The sequence below is a fragment of the Lagenorhynchus albirostris genome, chromosome 13 (genome assembly GCF_949774975.1).
Source record: "Lagenorhynchus albirostris chromosome 13, mLagAlb1.1, whole genome shotgun sequence".
NCBI lineage: Eukaryota > Metazoa > Chordata > Mammalia > Artiodactyla > Delphinidae > Lagenorhynchus > Lagenorhynchus albirostris.
The window spans coordinates 63,105,168-63,123,785 of record NC_083107.1 but is presented as its reverse complement, the minus strand read 5'-3'; the positions used below and the strand labels follow the sequence as shown (position 1 = coordinate 63,123,785).

Here is an 18,618-nt window from a genome sequence, read left to right as displayed (position 1 = left end):
AGAAAAAAAGGGATGTAACAAACTCATGTCGTTCAGAGAAAAGTTCTAAGTAACTTTTAACCATGAAGAAAGTAAGAAATTCAGTTGACATGAAGGAAGTGAGATTTTACATGGGACAGATAATTCTGATTGAAACAAATTGTTAGCCCTGGTGTGATTAATACCCAAAACCAAATAAAATAATCAGTGCCACAGAGAGAGAGAAGTGGAGAGCAAAATGCTTAAAAAGAGAGAAAAGGCATGAGAAGCTACCACAGACTCATAGAATCAGGAAATATACACAGACTTGCAGCACAAGTTGCAAATGTAGAAAGAGAAATCTGGATTGATTGCCCGTGCCCCTTATATTCATTCATTCTTTCATTCAAGTATTTAACAAATATGGAATACCTACTTTAGGCACTGAGGAAGATAAGTGATGAATCTGCTTTGGTCCCAATTACCTGTGCTCTAGTTAGCTTTCCCTGTTAATGGTTTTCCTTTGTGTTCCTGATCTTTTTCTGCTCCATGCCACATTCTGACAATGTGAGTTAAACTTTTCCGTCCTTCCTTCCTTCCTGTCTTCCACAAATGCAGTAGAACTCACTATCTATACCCAGAGTTGTACTCAGTGCTGGGATACACTGAGGGACCAAAAAAGTACCTTCTTCATGGAACTTACTATCTAGTTGAGGAGACAGATACTCAGCTAGACATGTCATAAGTAAATGCAAATGTACAAATGAGCCAAGTGTTAGGAAGGAGGGTTCTTTGATGTTACAAGAGCATATGACAAAATGAGTTGCCTCAAGGAAAATTCTTGAGTTAAGCTTTGGCCGGGGGTTTGACTGGGGTAGGGGATGGGAGGGAGATCATTTTGGACATTTGACATGTGCAGGGGGCTCGTGGAAGGAGGAAGCAGGTCATGTTCCAGAAGCTGAAAGGCTAGTGTGCTGAAGGCCAGAGTACAAGGGAAGATTTGCTGCAGGACGAGGGGGCAGACCATGCCAGACCCTCTTGGTTCTACAAAAAAAAGTTGGTCTTTATTCTTACATCTCTGGGAAGACGCGTGGGTGTTCTAGAGGAGGTGGGATAGGTAGGCTTGGTGGAAGCACTCCCAATTTCAAAGCTTTGGACTCATCACCTGGCAGCATGAGCTAAGCCTCTACCAGTTGCAGGTGGCCCCCTGCCCTGAATCTCATGCCCATCCCCAAGGGTCTCTATCAGTGGAATTATGAGATGTTGATCTTTGGGGAGAAGAAAATTTTTTCTTTTCATAAGCATTTGTTTATGTAATCAGTGTTGGTCAGAATGTGCATTTGGTTTTAATTTTTCCATTTGGCATAAATTTCATAGTTGCCTATCAAGGTTCCATTCTTGTACTCGTTTTCACATATCAATGCGTATTGTAATCCAAGAGCAGAGCCCGAACTTTACCTTAACTAACTAAAATTCACAATCGTGGTATAAACACAGCCCTGATTCATGCATTTACTAATGCAACATGACTGACCAAATGGGAAAGTGATGCTCTTCAATGTAAATGCATGGATCTAGGTTGGGGAATACTAATAAATGAGTTCTTACACCTAGATGTGCGTAATCAATCTGATTGTGACCACGCTGCTCCAGTTGAGTGACAGAAACAGAGCACCTCATTTAACAGCAATATCATGTTGCCAGCCAGATTAGTAAAATCATAAGCAGAACTATTAGGTCACCATGTTACTCACCCCAAGTCACACACTTGGCCACTTGGCCAAGCAATAACTTTCGGTTTTGCATTGCCAACTAAGATCACACATTTCCTATTAAAAGTAGGCTGGGTACTTTTCTCCTTCTGCCTTGGGTAGAGTTTTAGGTTTATGTCATCTGTCAATCAAGCTTCTCCTCTGTGATGTAATTACAATGCCATCCATTGCTCATCTTGAACTTGCAGTTCTTGTAAATTTCTCCTGTGGGCTCTTGCAGATTGTACCAAAATGGATTTTTCCATCTTAGTTTTTTATGGCAGTTGAGCTGTGAATGTTAAAGTTGAGTGTGATGAAAAGCAGATATTGCAACATACCTTTCTGCTCAGATTGAGCCAATGAATGGACTGGATTTTTCTGCAATACTCTGACAGTGCTTGTGAATACCTGGTCATATCTTTTTGGTTTTGTTCCTTTATACATTTTAGGTCTTATCTTTCTACTTCTGGTACTCTAAAATACTTTTCAGAAGGTGCAATCCTACCTAAGCTCATCTTTGAGTTGAGCTCATTGATAACACAACCTGACATATATTCATTTCTTCACTTGCCACTTTCATCATTCAACACTGTATTCATACTTTGAGCCAGGCATGTTTTAGACCCTGGGAGTTGAGAGTGAACAAAATAAATTTCCTCCCTTCGTTGCACTTAGGCTCTAGAGTTCACAAGTAAGAAAGTAGAGTATATGGTATGTCAGGTGTGATGAGTGCCATGAAGAAAAAAAAAAAAACACTGCCTAAGGGATATAGAGAGTGTTAGAGATTCTGTGGAGGTCAGAGAAGGCGTCAAATGATAAATGGTTTACAAAATGTTCCTTGCGAATCGACTGTTTCTGTGTCTAACCGTTAAATGTGACTAGTTTTGAGGCTTTCTCTATCCTTTTAGTGCAGACAATTCAGGGTATATTGATGAGACATTTTTCCCCCAAGTTTTAATGTATGAGGGCATTAAAGACTAAAAAAAATTCCTGAATCTCATTGTTGGGAGAAAAGTCCTACACAGAACATTTGTTAGTTGTCATCTGTAGAGATGATAATCCCTACCTCGCTGGGCTGTTCTGTAAGTCTTAGTATCCTTCTTTTTCTACCACTGTCCTCTCACAGCGTATTTTTAAGTTATTATAATTAAACTTGTACAGTGTTGTACAGAATAGTACTTTCTTTGGCATTACGCGTATGGGGTTTTTTTAAAAAAAAACTCGATCTCGATGTCCAGTTGGCTCTTTTTTCTATTAAATGGTTTCATTAAGAATTAAGAATTGCCATTTTGACCCTTATGTTCTGCAGGGATTCGATGCCAGTTACCCTTTCTGCTGCTTTCGCTGACTAAATGGTGAACTTGCTGAAACCGTTAATGGCCTCTTTGTATTCATGCCATGTAAACTGGATCTTACTGATTGATGCTTCTCCTTGATTTATGAATTAGAACAGAAATTGTTTGGGGCAGAAACAGGTCAAATGTCAGCAGGTGCTGTCTGGGGTTTTATACTTTTTCCTAGGGTTTAGTTCAGGGCATATGATCCTTCATTCTCAATAGTTTATTGTGCACTTTCAAAATTTCTATCCCTTAATGCTTTTTTGGCAACTCGTGTTGGCTCTTCTGTTAATGTACCTTCTTCTTTCCAATTGTGGATTTCTGTGCTCTCTTGAGAGCCACTTTCATCGTTTTAACACTGTATTCCTTGGACCTCACATTCAGCCTGGAGCTGTTGCCCACACGATCCCCACCTTTTAGGACTATTTCATCACCCTGGGTTCTGGCCAGTTCCATCTGGCTGCTTTCAGTCAGAACCGTTCTTGAAGGAAGCTAACGTGTCAAGTCCTCAATTTACAGGTTTCCCTTGACTGTTGAAGTACTAGCCTGATTCAGACCTGACTAGAGCCATCCCCCAAAGGAAATTCTCTAATGTATAATTGTTTAAAGGTGCATTCAGTAACTGTGATATAAAGATCAAATTTCCCTGAATTTAGGCAGATTATGGGCTATGTGACCTCTCTGAAGCTTGGTTTCAATATCTGTAACGTGTATTGAAATACTTTCTTCATGGGGTTTATTGTTAGAATTAAATGTGATATAAAGCACTGAGTAAGGTGTCTGACACGAGGTAGGACCCAAGAAATGTTATAATCCTTCTTCCCCCAACCCTATTACCTCCGTTTTATTTCCCTTGTCCTGAAATAGAAGAAATGCAATAATAACTGATACCTGTTAAAGTAAATTATATGTCAAATTTTTATGGATAACTGTCTTCTCTTTGGCTTTCTTTAAGCTCATTTCATATAGTTTTTAACTGTCATAGGAGCTTTCTCTTTTGAATCTAAGTTGTCTCAATCTTACAGTTTCCTTTCAACTTCTGAGCATTTTTGTTTTGCTGGAATATACTTCTTGAGAATCATAATGCTTTTCTGCAGGGTCATCCCTAACAAATGTTTTCACTTCTACAGTAATGCCATCCTCTTTCTTTTGCTTCACTTTCTTTGCTCACCTTCACAATATCTACACAATAGACACAATATATAATATCTGTCACCTGGTAGATGTGCGCAGCTAGCCTTTTTTGAGTTTATTGCCTTGCCTTATAGTTGAGTCTAACAAACGATGTGATACGGGGACACAAATTTCTGAGATTTTAATCAAAGTGATCCTTCTTTGTTGGCCGTAGTTAATGATGACTTTGTGACTCCCATTTGACTGTTCTAAATGTAGTAGGTCTTCAGTATTTGAAGAACTTAGTATTGTTCAATCCACTTGACAACTGGTTAGCCACAGTCTTAACCAAAACCAGGTGCAGAAAACTTGCAGGATAAACGTGGAGAGCTCCTTGTTCTAGGAGTTCTTTTCACCTTAGGATTTCTTTTCAGATTTTAAGACTCATTGTTAACCTTTATGGAATATATGAAAATTCATAAACTTAAAAAAAATTGAAGACTTTAGTCCTACAATTATTCTTTTTATGTAAGATGGCAGCTGAGCTCACGGTCTACCTTTTGTGGATATTATAAAATGTGCAAACATCAGCCTTGTCCCTAAATCATTATATGCTAAAGGAATCTTCTAGTCAGTCAGTAAGTAGTTATTGAGTGCCTACCTATGTATATGTCTGCTAGATGCCAGAGAAGATTTGAAGCTGTAAAGAAGCAAAACAAAACAGTGTAGAATGGTATAAGGGCCTGGGGGTGGGGGAATTGGGGAGATGTTATTAGAGGATAACACACATTTGCAACTAGTAGGTGAGCCCTGGAGATGTAATGCACAGTTTAGTGATTGTAGTCAACCATACTATATTATAAACCTCAAAGTTGCGAAGAGACTGGATATTAATTGTCTTCACCAGGAAAGAAATAATAATTGTGAGACATGATAGATGTGTTGGTAATGCTAGAGTATTGATCATTTTGCAATATGTGTATCAAATCGTCCCTTAAACTTGCACAATGTTACGTTTTATTGAAGTATAGTTGATTTACAATATTGTATTAGTTTCAGGTGACAACGTAATGATTCAACATTTTTGTAGATTATGCTCAATTTAAAGATTTTACAAAATAATGGCTGTATTTCCCTGTGCTGCACATTACATCCTTGTTGCTTAACTTACGTAATGTTATAATGTCAATTATATCTCATCGAAAAAAACTACTTCTGAAGGCAGGAAATATACCTGTGGGGGAATACTAGTTACTGTAATAACAATTTCTCTTTACATAGTTTACAGTATACCTGTAGTACAGATATATAAATATTTTCCCAAATAGGTTAATGGGCTTGTTCCTGGTCATAGGTAATAAATGGCAGAGCTAGGGCATGATCCCAGGTCTCTTAGCTTCAAAGCTACTGTTGTTTTGTTTTATATAATGTCTCATATACCTCTCATGTACACCCAAGACAATTAGAGGACAAAACAACAAAATTAAGATAATAAGGAAAATAGAAGTTCATAGAATGGAAAGATTCATGTGGACTGGAATTGTCCCTTACAAGCAGCAATAGTTCTGGCTCAGGGGTTCTAGAGTCTGAGATGGCAGGCCAATCCATAGGTAGCCCAGTTGAGATTTTCTGAAAGACACAATGTTCTTTTAGAAAGGTGACGTAGAAAGTTAGTGATTTGCTCAGATTAGTGGGTTGATTTTCTGAGGCCATCTTTGGATCTTCATCTGTGATGTACATAGCATTGACTGTTTTCCAATTCTGAAAAGCAGTGATGAGTCTTTGAGGAACATATAACCTATTTTGGTAGGCAGCTCTGCTACTGCATATTTTTAACTTCATCAGAATTGACAGAGGGGATGATATTCTGAGGATTTACTGTACCTCAAGTGCAGGTGAGGTGATTTCATTGCATTGGCCTAATCAGCATGTGTCTCTCATTTTGCCATGCTTCCTTTTTTTTTTAAACATCTTTATTGGAGTATAATTGCTTTACAATGGTGTGTTAGTTTCTGCTTTATAACAAAGTGAATCAGCTATACATATACATATATCCCCAAATCTCCTCCCTCTTGCGTCTCCCTCCCACCCTCCCTATGCCACCCCTCTAGATGGTCACAAAGCACCGAGCTCATCTCCCTGCGCTATGTGGCTGCTTCCCAATAGCTATCTATTTTACGTTTGGTAGTGTATATATGTCCGTGCCACTCTCTTACTTTGTCCCAGCTTACCCGTCCCCCTCCCTGTGTCCTCAAGTCCATTCTCTAGTAGATCTGTGTCTTTATTCCTGTCTTGCCCCTAGGTTCTTCATGACCTTTTTTTTTTTTTTAGATTCCATATATATGTGTTAACATACGGTATTTGCTTTTCTCTTTCTGACTTACTTCACTCTGTATGACAGACTCTAGGTCTATCCACCTCACTACAAATAACTCAGTTTCATTTCTTTTTATGGCTGAGTAATATTCCATTGTATATATGTGCCACATCTTCTTTAATCATTCATCTGTTGATGGACACTTAGGTTACTTCCATGTCCTGGCTATTGTAAATAGAGCTGCAATGAACATTGTGGTACATGCCTCTTTTTGAATTATGGTTTTCTCAGGGTATATGCCCAGTAGTGGGATCGCTGGGTCATATGGTAGTTCTATTTTTAGTTTTTTAAGGAACCTCCATACTGTTCTCCATAGCGGCTGTATCAATTTACATTCCCACCAACAGTGCAAGAGGGTTCCCTTTTCTCCACACCCTCTCCAGCATTTATTGTTTGTAGATATTTTGATGATGGCCATTCTGACTGGTGTGAGGTGATACCTCATTGTAGTTTTGATTTGCATTTCTCTAATGATTAGTGGTGATATTGAGCATCCTTTCATGTGTTTGTTAGCAATCTGTATATCTTCTTTGGAGGAATGTCTATTCAGGTCTTCTGCCCATTTTTGGATTGGGTTGTTTGTCTTTTTAATATTAAGCTACATGAGCTGCTTGTAAATTTGGGAGGTTAATCCTTTGTAGTTGCTTCATTTGCAAATATTTTCTCCCATTCTGAGGGTTGTCTTTTTGTCTTGTTTATGGTTTCCTTTGCTGTGCAAAAGCTTTGAACTTTCATTAGGTCCCTTTTGTTTTTATTTGCATTTCTCTAGAAGGTGGGTCAAAAAGGATCTTGCTGTGATTTATCTCGTAGAGTGTTCTGCCTACGTCTTCCTCTAAGAGTTTGATACTGTCTGGCCTTATATTTAGGTCTTTAATCCATTTTGAGTTTATTTTTGTGTATGGTGTAGAGAGTTTTCTAATTTCATTCTTTTACATGTAGCTGTCCAGTTTGTCCATCACCACTTATTGAAGAGACTGTCTTTTCTCCATTGTATATTCTTGAATCCTTTATCAAAGGTAAGGTGACCATATGTGCGTGGGTTTATCTCTGGGCTTTCCATCCTGTTCCATTGATCTATATTTCTCTTTTTGTACCAGTACCATACTGTCTTGATTACTGTAGCTTTGTAGTATAGTCTGAAGTACGGAGGCTGATTCCTCCAGCTCCGTTTTTCTTTCTCAAGATTGCTTTGGCTATTTGGAGTCTTTTGTGTTTCCATACAAATTGTGAAAGTTTTTGTTCTAGTTCTGTGAAAAATGCCATTGTTAGTTTGATAGGGATTGCATTAAATCTGTAGATTGCTTTGGGTAGTATAGTCATTTTCACAATATTAATTCTTCAAATCCAAGAACATGGTAAATCTCTCCATCTGTTTGTATCATCTTTAATTTCTTTCATCAGTGTCTTACAGTTTGCTGCATACAGGTCTTTTGTCTCCTTAGGTAGGTTTATTCCGAGGTATTTTATTCTTTTTGTTGCAATGGTAAATAGGAGTGTTCCCTTAATTTCTCTTTCAGATTTTTCATCATCAGTGTATAGGAATGCAAGCGATCTCTGTGCATTAATTTTGTATCCTGTTACTTTACTAGATTCATTGATTAGCTCTAGTAGTTTTCTGGTAGCATCTTTAGGATTCTCTATGTATAGTATCATGTCGTCTGCAAACAGTGAGAGCTTTACTTCTGCTTTTCTGATTTGAATTCCTTTTATTTCTTTTTCTTCTCTGATTGCTGTGGCTAAAACTTCCAAAAGTATGTTGAATAATAGTGGTGAGAGTAGGCAACCTTGTACCTGATTTTAGAGGAAATGCTCTCTGTTTTTCACCACTGACAATGATGTTGCCTATGGGTTTGTCGTATATGCCCTTTATTATGTTGAGGTAAGTTCCCTCTGTACCTACTTTCTGGAGGGTTTGTATCGTAAATGGGTGTTGAATTTTGTCAAAAGCTTTTTCTGCATCTATTGAGATGATCATATGGTTTTATTCTTCAATTTGTTAATATGGTGTATCAATTTGATCGATTTGAATGTATTGAAGAATCCTTGCATTCCTGGGATAAACCCCACTTGATCATGGTGTATGATCCTTTTAATGTGCTGTTGGATTCTGTTTGCTAGTATTTTGTTGAGGAATTTTGCATTCATGTTCATCAGTGATATTGGCCTGTAGTTTTCTTTCTTTGTCACATCTTTGTCTGGTTTTGGTATCAGGGTGATGGTAGCCTCGTAGGATGAGTTTGGGAGTTTTCCTCCCTCTGCTATATTTTGGAAGAGTTTGAGAATGATCAGTGTTAGCTCTTCTCTAAATGTTTGATAGAATTTGCCTGTGAAGGCATCTGGTTCTGGGCTTTTGTTTGTTGGAAGATTTTTAATCACAGTCCCAATTTCAGTGCTTGTGATTGGTCTGTTTATATTTTCTGTTTCTTTCTGCTTCAGTCTCAGAAGGTTGTGTATTTCTAAGAATTTGTCCATTTCTTCCAGGTTGTCCATTTTATTGGCATATAGTTGCTTGTAGTAATCATGATCCTTTGTATTTCTGCAGTGTCAGTTGTTACTTCTTTTTCATTTCTAATTCTATTGATTTGAGTCTTCTCCCTTTTTTTCTTGATGAGTCTGGCTAATGGTTTACCAATTTTGCTTATCTTCTCAAAGAACCAGCTTTTAGTTTTGTTGATCTTTGCTATTGTTCCCTTCATTTCTTTTTCATTTATTTCTGATCTGATCTTTATGATTTCTTTCCTTCTGCTAACTTGGGGGGTGTTTTTGTTCTTCTTTCTCTAATTGCCTTAGGTGTAAAGATAGGTTGTTTATTTGAGGTGTTTCTTGTTTCCTGAGGTAGGATTGTATTGCTATAAACTACCCTCTTAAAACTGCTTTTGCTGCATCCCATAGGTTTGGGGTCATTGTGTTTTCATTGTCATTTGTTTGTAGGAATATTTTGATTTCCTCTTTGATTTCTTCAGTGATCTCTTGTTTATTTAGTAATGTATTGTTTAGCCTCCGTGTGTTTGTATTTCTTACAGATTTTTCCTGTAATTGATATCTAGTCTCATAGCGTTGTGGTTGGAAAAGATACTTGGTATGATTTCAATTTTCTTAAATTTACCAAGGCTTGATTTGTGACCCAAGATATGATCTGTCCTGGAGAATGTTCCATGAGCACTTGAGAAGAATGAGTATTCTGTTGTTTCTGGATGGAATGTCCTATAAATATCAATTAAGTCCCTCTTTTTTAATGTATCATTTAAAGCTTGTGTTTCCTTATTTATTTTCATTTTGGATGATCTGTCCATTGGTGAAAGTAGGATATTAAAGTCCCCTACTATGATTGTGTTACTGTCGATTTCCCCTTTTATGGCTGTTAGCATTTGCCTTATGTTTTGAGGTGCTCCTGTGTCTTTTGGTTGAGGCATTTAAGCCATTTACATTTAAGGTAATTATTGATATGTATGTTCCTATTACCATTTTCTTAATTGTTTTGGGTTTATTACTGTAGGTCTTTTCCTTCTCTGTGTTTCCTGCCTAGAGAAGTTCCTTTAGCATTTGTTGTAAAGCTGGTTTGGTGGTGCTGAATTCTGTTAGCTTTTGCTTGTTTGTAAAGGTTTTAATTTCTCCATCAAATCTGAATGAGATCCTTGCTGAGTAGAGTAATCTTGGTTGAAGATTTTTTTCCTTCATCACTTTAAATATGTCCTGCCACTCACTTCTGGCTTGCAGAGTTTCTGCTGAAAGAGCAGCTGTTAACCTTATGGGGGTTTCCTTTTATGTTATTTGCTGTTTTTCCCTTGTTGCTTTTAATATTTTTTCTTTGTATTTAATTTTTGATAATTTGCTTAATATGTGTCTTGGCATGTTTCTCCTTGCTTTTATCCTGTATGGGACTCTCTGCACTTCCTAGACTTGATTGACTATTTCCTTTCCCATATTAGGGAAGTTTTCAACTGTAATCTCTTCAAATATTTTCTCAGTCCCTTTCTTTTTCTCTTCTTCTTCTGGAATCCCTATAATTCTAATGTTGGTGCATTTACTGTTGTCCCAGAGGTCTCTGAGACTGTGCTCAGTTCTTTTCATCATATTTTATTCTCCTCTGTGGTAGTTATTTCCACTGTTTTATCTTGCAGGTCACTTATCAGTTCTTCTGCCTCAGTTATTCTGTTATTGATTCTTACTAGAGAATTTTTAATGTCATTTTTTGTGTTGTTCATCATTGTTTGTTTGCTCTTTAGTTCTTCTGGGTTCTTGTTAGACATTTCTTGTATTTTCTCCATTCTATTTCCAAGATTTTGGATCATCTTTACTATCATTACTCTGAATTCTTTTTCAGGTAGACTGCCTATTTCCTCTTCATTTGTTTGGTGTGATGGGTTTTTACCTTGCTCCTTCATCTGCTGTGTGTTTCTCTGTCTTCTCATTTTGGTTAACTTACTGTATTTGGCGCCTCCTTTTCGCAGGCTGAAGGTTCGTAGTTCCCGTTGTTTTTGATGTCTGCCCCCAGTGGGTAAGTTTGGGTCAGTGGGTTGTGTAGGCTTACTTGTGGAGGGGACTGGTGCCTGTGTTGTGGTGGATGAGGCTGGATCTTGTCTTTCTGGTGGGCAGGACTGCATCCGGTGGTATATTTTGGGATGTCTGTGACCTTATTATGATTTTAGGCAGCCTCTCTGCTAATGAGTGGGGTTGTGTTCCTGTCTTGCTAGTTGTTTGGCATAGGGTGTCCAGCACTGTAGCTTGCTGGTTGTTGAGTGGTGCAGGGTCTTAGTGTTGAGATGGAGATCTCTGGGAGAGCTTTTGCCGTTTGTTATTACGTGGAGCCGGGAGGTCTCCATTGGACCGATGTCCTGAACTCAGCTCTCCCACCTCAGAGGCAGAGGCCTGACACCTGGCTGGAGCACCAAGACTCTGTCAGCTACACAACTCAGAACAAAAGTGAGAGAAAAAGAAAGAAAGTAAAAAATAAATAAAGTTATTAAAATAAAATATTTTTAAAAATTATTAAAAATTTAAAAAGTAACAAGGCTTCCCTGGTGGCACAGTGGTTGAGAATCTACCTGCCAATGTAAGGGACACAGGTTCGTGCCCTGGTCTGGGAAGATCCCACATGGTGCAGAGCAGCTAAGCCCGTATGCCACAACTACTGAGCCTGCACTGTAGAGCCCACAGGCCACAACTACTGAAGCCTGTGTACCTAGAGCCCATGCTCCACAACAAGAGAAGCCACCACAGTGAGAAGCCCGCGTATGACAATGAAGAGTAGCCCCCACTCACTGCCACTAGAGAAAAGCCCGCGCAGCAACTAAGATCCAACACAGCCAAAAATAAATAAATAAATTTATTTTTAAAAAATTAAAAGTAATAAAAGGAAAAAAAAGGTAAGAAAGAAGAGAGCAACCAAACCAAAAAACAAATCCACCAGTGATAACAAGAGCTATTTTAACAAATAGCTATGATAAAATAGCTATGATAGCTATTTTGTTATCAAATAGCTATGATAACAAAAACTATTCTAAAAAAACAAAGAAACACAAAAACGGACAGACAGAACCCTAGGACAAATGGTAAAAGCAAAGCTATACAGACAAAATCACACAAAGAAGCACACATATACACAGTCACAAAAAGAGAAAAAGGAAAGAAATATATATATTAAAAAAGAGAAAGAGAGCAACCAAATCAATAAACAAATCTACCAGTGATAATAAACTCTAAATACTAAACTAAGATAAACATAAAACCAGAAGCAAATTAGATGCAGAAAGCAAACCCCAACTGTAGTTGCTCCCAAAGTCCACCGCCTGAATTTTGGGATGATTAGTTGTGTGTTCAGGTACTCCAGAGATGCAGGGTACATCAAGTCGATTGTGGAGGTTTAATCTGCTGCTCCTGAGGCTGCTGGGAGAGATTTCCCTTTCTCTTCTTTGTTCAAACAGCTCCCAGGGTTCAGCTTTGGATTTGGCCCTGCCTCTGCGTGTAGGTCGCCTGAGGGCTTCTATTCTTTGCTCAGACAGGATGGGTTAAAGGAGTGGCTGATTAGGAGGCTCTGGCTCACTCAGGCCGGGACGATGGAGGGGTATGGAATGCGAGGTGAGCCTGTGGCTGCAGAAGCCAATGTGACATCACTGGATCACGGGACCCTGGCAGTGGCGGGCTGCACAGGCTCCCCGGAAGGGGGGTGTGGATAGTGACCTGTGCTTGCTCACAGGCCTCTTGGTGACTGCAGCAGCAGCCTTAGCGTTTCATGCCCATCTCTGGTGTGTGCGCTGATAGCCACGGCTCACGCCCGTCTCTAGAACTCATTTAGGCAGTGCTCTTAATCTGCTCTCCTCGCACACCCTGAAACAATGGTCTCTTGCCTCTTAGGTAGTTCCAGACTTTATACCGGACTCCCTCCAGGCTCGCTGTGGCACACTAGCCCCCTTCAGTCTGTGTTCACACAGCCAACCCCAGTCCTCTCCCTGGGATCTGACCTCAGCTCCTAGACCCCACCTGTCCCAGCTGGTGAGCAGACAAGGCTCTCGGGCTGGTGAGTGCTGGTCGGCACCGATCCCCTGTGCGGGAACCTCTCCGCTTTGCCCTCCGCACCCCGGTGGCTGCACTCTCCTCCACGGCTCTGAAGCTTCCCCCCTCCGCCACCCGCAGTCTCTGCCCAAGAAGGGGCTTCTAGTGTGTGGAAACCTTTCCTCCTTCACAGCTCCCTCCCAGAGGTGCAGCTCCTGTCCCTATTCTTTTGTCTCTGTTTTTTTCTTTTTCCCTGCCCAGGTACGTGGAGAGTTTCTTGCCTTTTGGGAAGTCTGAGGTCTTCTGCCAGCGTTCAGTGGGATTCTGTAGGAGTTGTTCCACATGTAGTTGTATTTCTGATATATTTGTGGGGAGAAAGGTGATCTCCACATCTTACAACTCCCCCATCTTGAAGGTCTCTCCGCCATGCTTGCTTTTCTGTCAAATACGTTCTCCCATCATCTTTAGTATTTGTTTGGCCAAAAAGTTCATTCGGGTTTTTCCATAAGATGTTACAGAAAAATCTGAATGAACTTTTTGGCCAACCCAATGTAAAGACTGTGTGAAGAATAGTTGAGGGATAATTGAAGTAATGTTTGTGTGGGGAGTAATCCTGTATTTTCATGTAGCATGGTGATAGAATAAGATGTTTTCTTCCCATATCAAATGGTGCTCACTCACTGAAGTCTCTTGGTCACTAATGAATTACATGAGGTTGAATGGCTTCAGAAAAATGACTGGTTCACCATGTTGACAGATTCATGTCCTTGGTAGTAAAGGAAGTAATGCAGGTAAACTCTTGCTCTGGACCCTATTCTGACCAACCCCAAGGTGGGTGAAGTGGAAGGGGTCAGTGCAGCCACGGGCTGGCCTGTGGGAAGGTGGCCACTGCGGACCCTTAGAACTTCAGAGGTCCTGCCCACCACAGAGGGACTTCGGGCTGTCTGGTTTGTTACCAGGATATTAGGAAGGGAAATTTCAAAAGGGTTCCTGACCCAGATGAAGTACCTCTCGAGGCAATGAGAGAATTTGCAGGTGGGATTGCTGGCCAGCTGGGAATCATGTTTGTGAAATTGTGGAGAATGGAAAGTTGCCCAGGACCTGGAGAGAGATTAATGTCCTCATTTCCCCCCAAAGAGGAAAGAAGGTGGAGTTCGGGAACTAATGACCACTGAACTTCATGTTGATCTTGAAAAAGAACTGTAGACTGCAAGATTCCAATGATGAGGTGAAACATTTTTTAAAGGATGTGATGATCATAAAAATCAGCCAGGTTCATTAAGGACAAATTATGCCTCTGACTGCCTCTTATGATAGGGTTATTAGAGGAGGAATCAGGAAATCCTGTAGGTGTGGCATATCCAGTTTTCACCAGGCATTTGTGAGAGTCATTCAAAGTATTGTGGATGAGAAGGATTAATTTGGATTGGGTGATAGTACAGTGAGGTGGAGTCATAAACTCGTTAACAGTCATCCACAAATTGCTGACCTAGTAAACTCCTGGCAACTTCCTTACTGTGGGAGGTTTAATTAATTCATGAATGGCACATGCCAAATTATGTCCCCAAAGCCCATTGGTAAATTGTTTTTCTTGAATTTGTGACCCATTTTTCTATGGACAGTTTCCCTTTTGAACTCATTATGTATTACGCATGTAAGAATTTGGGTGATACAACTCTTCTGTAAGACTGTAATCCTAGAATGAGTTTTGAGCTCCAATACAGAAAACAGAGACATAACCATCTCCCTCTGCTGCAGGGGTAAGGGGCTGTGGGTGTTGGGTGGTAGATAGTAGGGTGGGTAGAGACTACCTTGTTTCCCATGGCATTGGTCCTCCCAAGGGTTAGAACTAGGGATTATGGGGGCCTGACTTTCTGTCAGTACCATTCAGGGCCCCACAAGTTTGTACTGTATCCTTGACTGAATTGAAAAACCCTGGAAACGATTGAAAGTTTTTCAAGTAGAGGAACAACATCATTGGTCAGATTTGTATTTTAGAAATATTGCTGTGGCTGCAATTTGGATAATGGATTTGATAGGGTCAAACTTTAAATAGAGAAACAAAAGATTATGCCAGTAACCCAGGTGAGAGATAATGGTAGTGGTGGGAATGAAGTAAAGTTGGGTGTATTTGAGAGAGATTTGGTAAGTAGAATTTACATGACTTGGTAGTAAATTGAATGTGGGGAAAGAGGGAGAGTAAGGAATCTAGAAGGGATGACTCCCAAGTTTCTGACTTGGACATCTGAGTGGGTCATGGTAGCCTATATTGACATGAAAGACAGCATAAAGAGAAGGCAGGAAAAGGATCAGTTTGGGCCATGAGGGAGGTCTGTGGGACATCAAATAGAGATGTCCCAGTAAACTAACAGAATATAACAGTAAAATTAATTTCTAAGATCGTAGCTGTGGTGATGAGCAGTTAAGGAGAGAGGTCTGGCTAAAGATACAACACTGAGTTTATTTCATTCCCTTGACATCCACCAAGTGAGACTCCACTCTAGACACCTTCCTTCTGTATAGAGATTCTTTTTTTTTCTTAAATTGAGATATAATTGTGAGATAGCATTATATTTCAGGTGTACAAAATGATTCAATATTTGTATACATTGCAACATGATCACCATAATAAGTCTAGTTAACATCCATCACCATACATGGTTACAAATTTTTTTTTTCTTGTGATGAAGACTTTTAAGATCCACAGTTGACCCTCTAACAATGTGGGCGTCAGGGGCACCAACCCTCTGTGCAGCTGAAAATCTGCATATAACTTATAGTTGGCCCTCTGCGACCACGGTTTCTCCCAACCACGGATCATGTAGTACTGTAGTATTTACTGTTGAAAAAAATCCATGTGTAATTGGATGCATACAGTTCAAACCCATGTTCTTCAAGGGCCAACTGTATTCTCTTGGCAACTTTCAAGTACGCAATACAGTGTTACTAACTATGGTCACCATGCTGTACATTACATCACCATGACATTTATTTTATAGCTGGAGGTTTGTACATTTTTAGTGATATTTTACTATATATCATTATCTCCTTAAGAGCATAAGTGCCACTAAGCTCATGTACTTATTCAACTCAAACTGTTCTATCTACAGGATTCTGGTTCCATGCAATTATGACTGTAGTAAGTAAAGAATAAACACATCAGGGTCTCCTGGATATTTCAAAGCATTCTGCTTCATCGTTAATCGTGGTAGTAGCCTGGTAAAATAGAAGTTTTATAAGTACCTCCTGAATGGTAATCTGCAACGCCTGTTAATTTACTTTAAGAGAAAAGATGGTCTTAGAAATTAATTTTACTGTTATATTCTGCAGTCTTATAAATCACACTCTCTGGTGCATGAAAAATTAAAAAGAGCTATTGATACATTTTTCAACTTGTTAACATTTTTGAAACCAAACCAGATCCTAGACGTGACATTTTTGCATTGCTGCTGGAATTTCCATGCCCAGCGTCTATGTTCATTCTGTCCCATTATTTATTTTGGCTCCAGTGTTTGGCTTCTTCTTTGAAGTAGTTTGCTTTCAGTGTTTACAAAAGTGGACTTCCGCAACCAAAGAAAGGATGGATAATGAGTCAGTCTGAAAGTGTTACAATTTTTGTTTGTAGTGGAATAGGGTCACTCTACTATAACTAGTGATGTTGTGAAAGCAAGGCGGAACGCCTAGGCAGTGTCAATTACTTGGCTGTTTTCAGTATGCGTATGGCATACACACACGTGCACACACACAAGATCCCCGGTGCCTTATTTTGGTAATACTCTGCTTCTGAATTCCATTATAAAAAAGAAAAAGATAGAGTACAGTTTTAATGAAATGCAGTGCAAATGAATGCTGACTTAAAACCAGGACTCTGTTAATGTGCTCGTGATTCTCTGTTAATACTGAGGTGGAAAGCTGTATTGCTTTTGTGGCAAGCATTGTGAAATGAAAGGGATACAATCAAGAGCCTTTTCCTTTTTATTGTTTGTCTGCCTTATGTATAAAATACTTTGATTAAGTTGTAGCCCACTGTAAAATTAGGTATAAATTGTGATGCTGTGTATATTTTTGGTACTTTATGGTTGAAGTTTTTTCTCTTTAAATTTTTGATTTTTTATGCTACATTATATACCTTCTTTCTGCAATATACAGTGGACTTACCCAGGGGCATTCAAATGGGGCACAGAACTCAAATTTTTCTTTTTGAATTAACAATATTCTAGTAGGAGCTTAATGAAAGTTTCTTGAATGAAATCAGTGAACACTTAGATAATGATTATTGATATAAATGCTGTGTTAGCAAATCATAAGAACAAAGTCATGCTTTTTCTGTTTAACTTTTTCTATCTCTAGACTTAACTTTGCCTATGACAGAACCTTACAGTTTAAAAGATGGTCTTTGGAGTTAGGCTGACTGAGTTCAAATCTGAGCCATCAGTTTCTAACCATGTGGCCTTGGACAAGCTTTGAACTTCTTTAAATCTCAGTTCCGTCCTCTGTGAAGGGTTAACCCATATGGATTTTGTTAGCATTAAATGAGAGAATATGTGTAAAGCCTTCAGTGCCTTCATACAGTAAGTGCCTGATAAGGATTAGCTATTATTCCATTGTATATATGTGCCACATCTTCTTTATCCATTCATCTGTCGATGGACACTTAGGTTGCTTCCATGTCCTGGCTATTGTAAATAGAGCTGCAATGCACATTGTGGTACATGACTCTTTTTGAATTATGGTTTTCTCAGGGTATATGCCCAGTAGTGGGATTTCTGGGTCATATGGTAATTCTATTTTTAGTTTTTTAAGGAACCTCCATACTGTTCTCCATAGTGGCTGTATCAATTTACATTCCCACCAACAGTGCAAGAGGATTCCCTTTTCTCCACACCCTCTCCAGCATTTATTGTTTGTAGATTTTTTGATGATGGCCATTCTGACTGGTGTGAGGTGATAACCTCATTGTAGTTTTGATTTTCATTTCTCTAATGATTAGTGATGTTGAGCATTCTTTCATGTGTTTGTTGGCAGTCTGTATGTGTTCTTTGGAGAAATGTCTGTTTAGGTCTTCTGACCATTTTTGGATTGGGCTGTTTGTTTTTTCATATTGGACTGCATGAGCTGCTTGTAAATAAAAAGAAATGAAATTGAGTTATTTTTAGTGAGGTGGATGGACCTAGAGTCTGTCATACAGAGTGAAGTAAGTCAGAAAGAGAAAAACAAATACTGTATGCTAACACATATATATGGAATCTAAAAAAAAAAAAATGTAAAATTGATAGCTAGTGGGAAGCAGCCGCATAGCACAAGGAGACCAGCTCGGTGCTTTGTGACCACCTAGAGGGGGGCGGATAGGGAGGGTGGGAGGGAGGGAGACGCAAAAGGGAAGAGATATGGGGATATATGTATATGTATAACTGATTCACTTTGTTGTAAAGCAGAAACTAACACACCATTGTAAAGCAATTATACTCCAATAAAGATGTTAAAAAAAAGATTAGATATTATTATTGTATCTGCCTCTTCAGCCTATACCCCACCTTCACACTACCCAGTAGTCTTATGTTTGTCCCTTAGATTGTGTTTTTTTCTTTAA

At 39.1% G+C, this 18,618-nt stretch overlaps 1 protein-coding gene across 12 annotated transcripts in view; it reads left to right on the top strand.

Moving 5' to 3' along the window:
- Positions 1–18,618, top strand: part of LTBP1 (latent transforming growth factor beta binding protein 1) — a 432,767-nt gene that overhangs the window by 312,514 nt on the left and 101,635 nt on the right. The window lies entirely within an intron of this gene.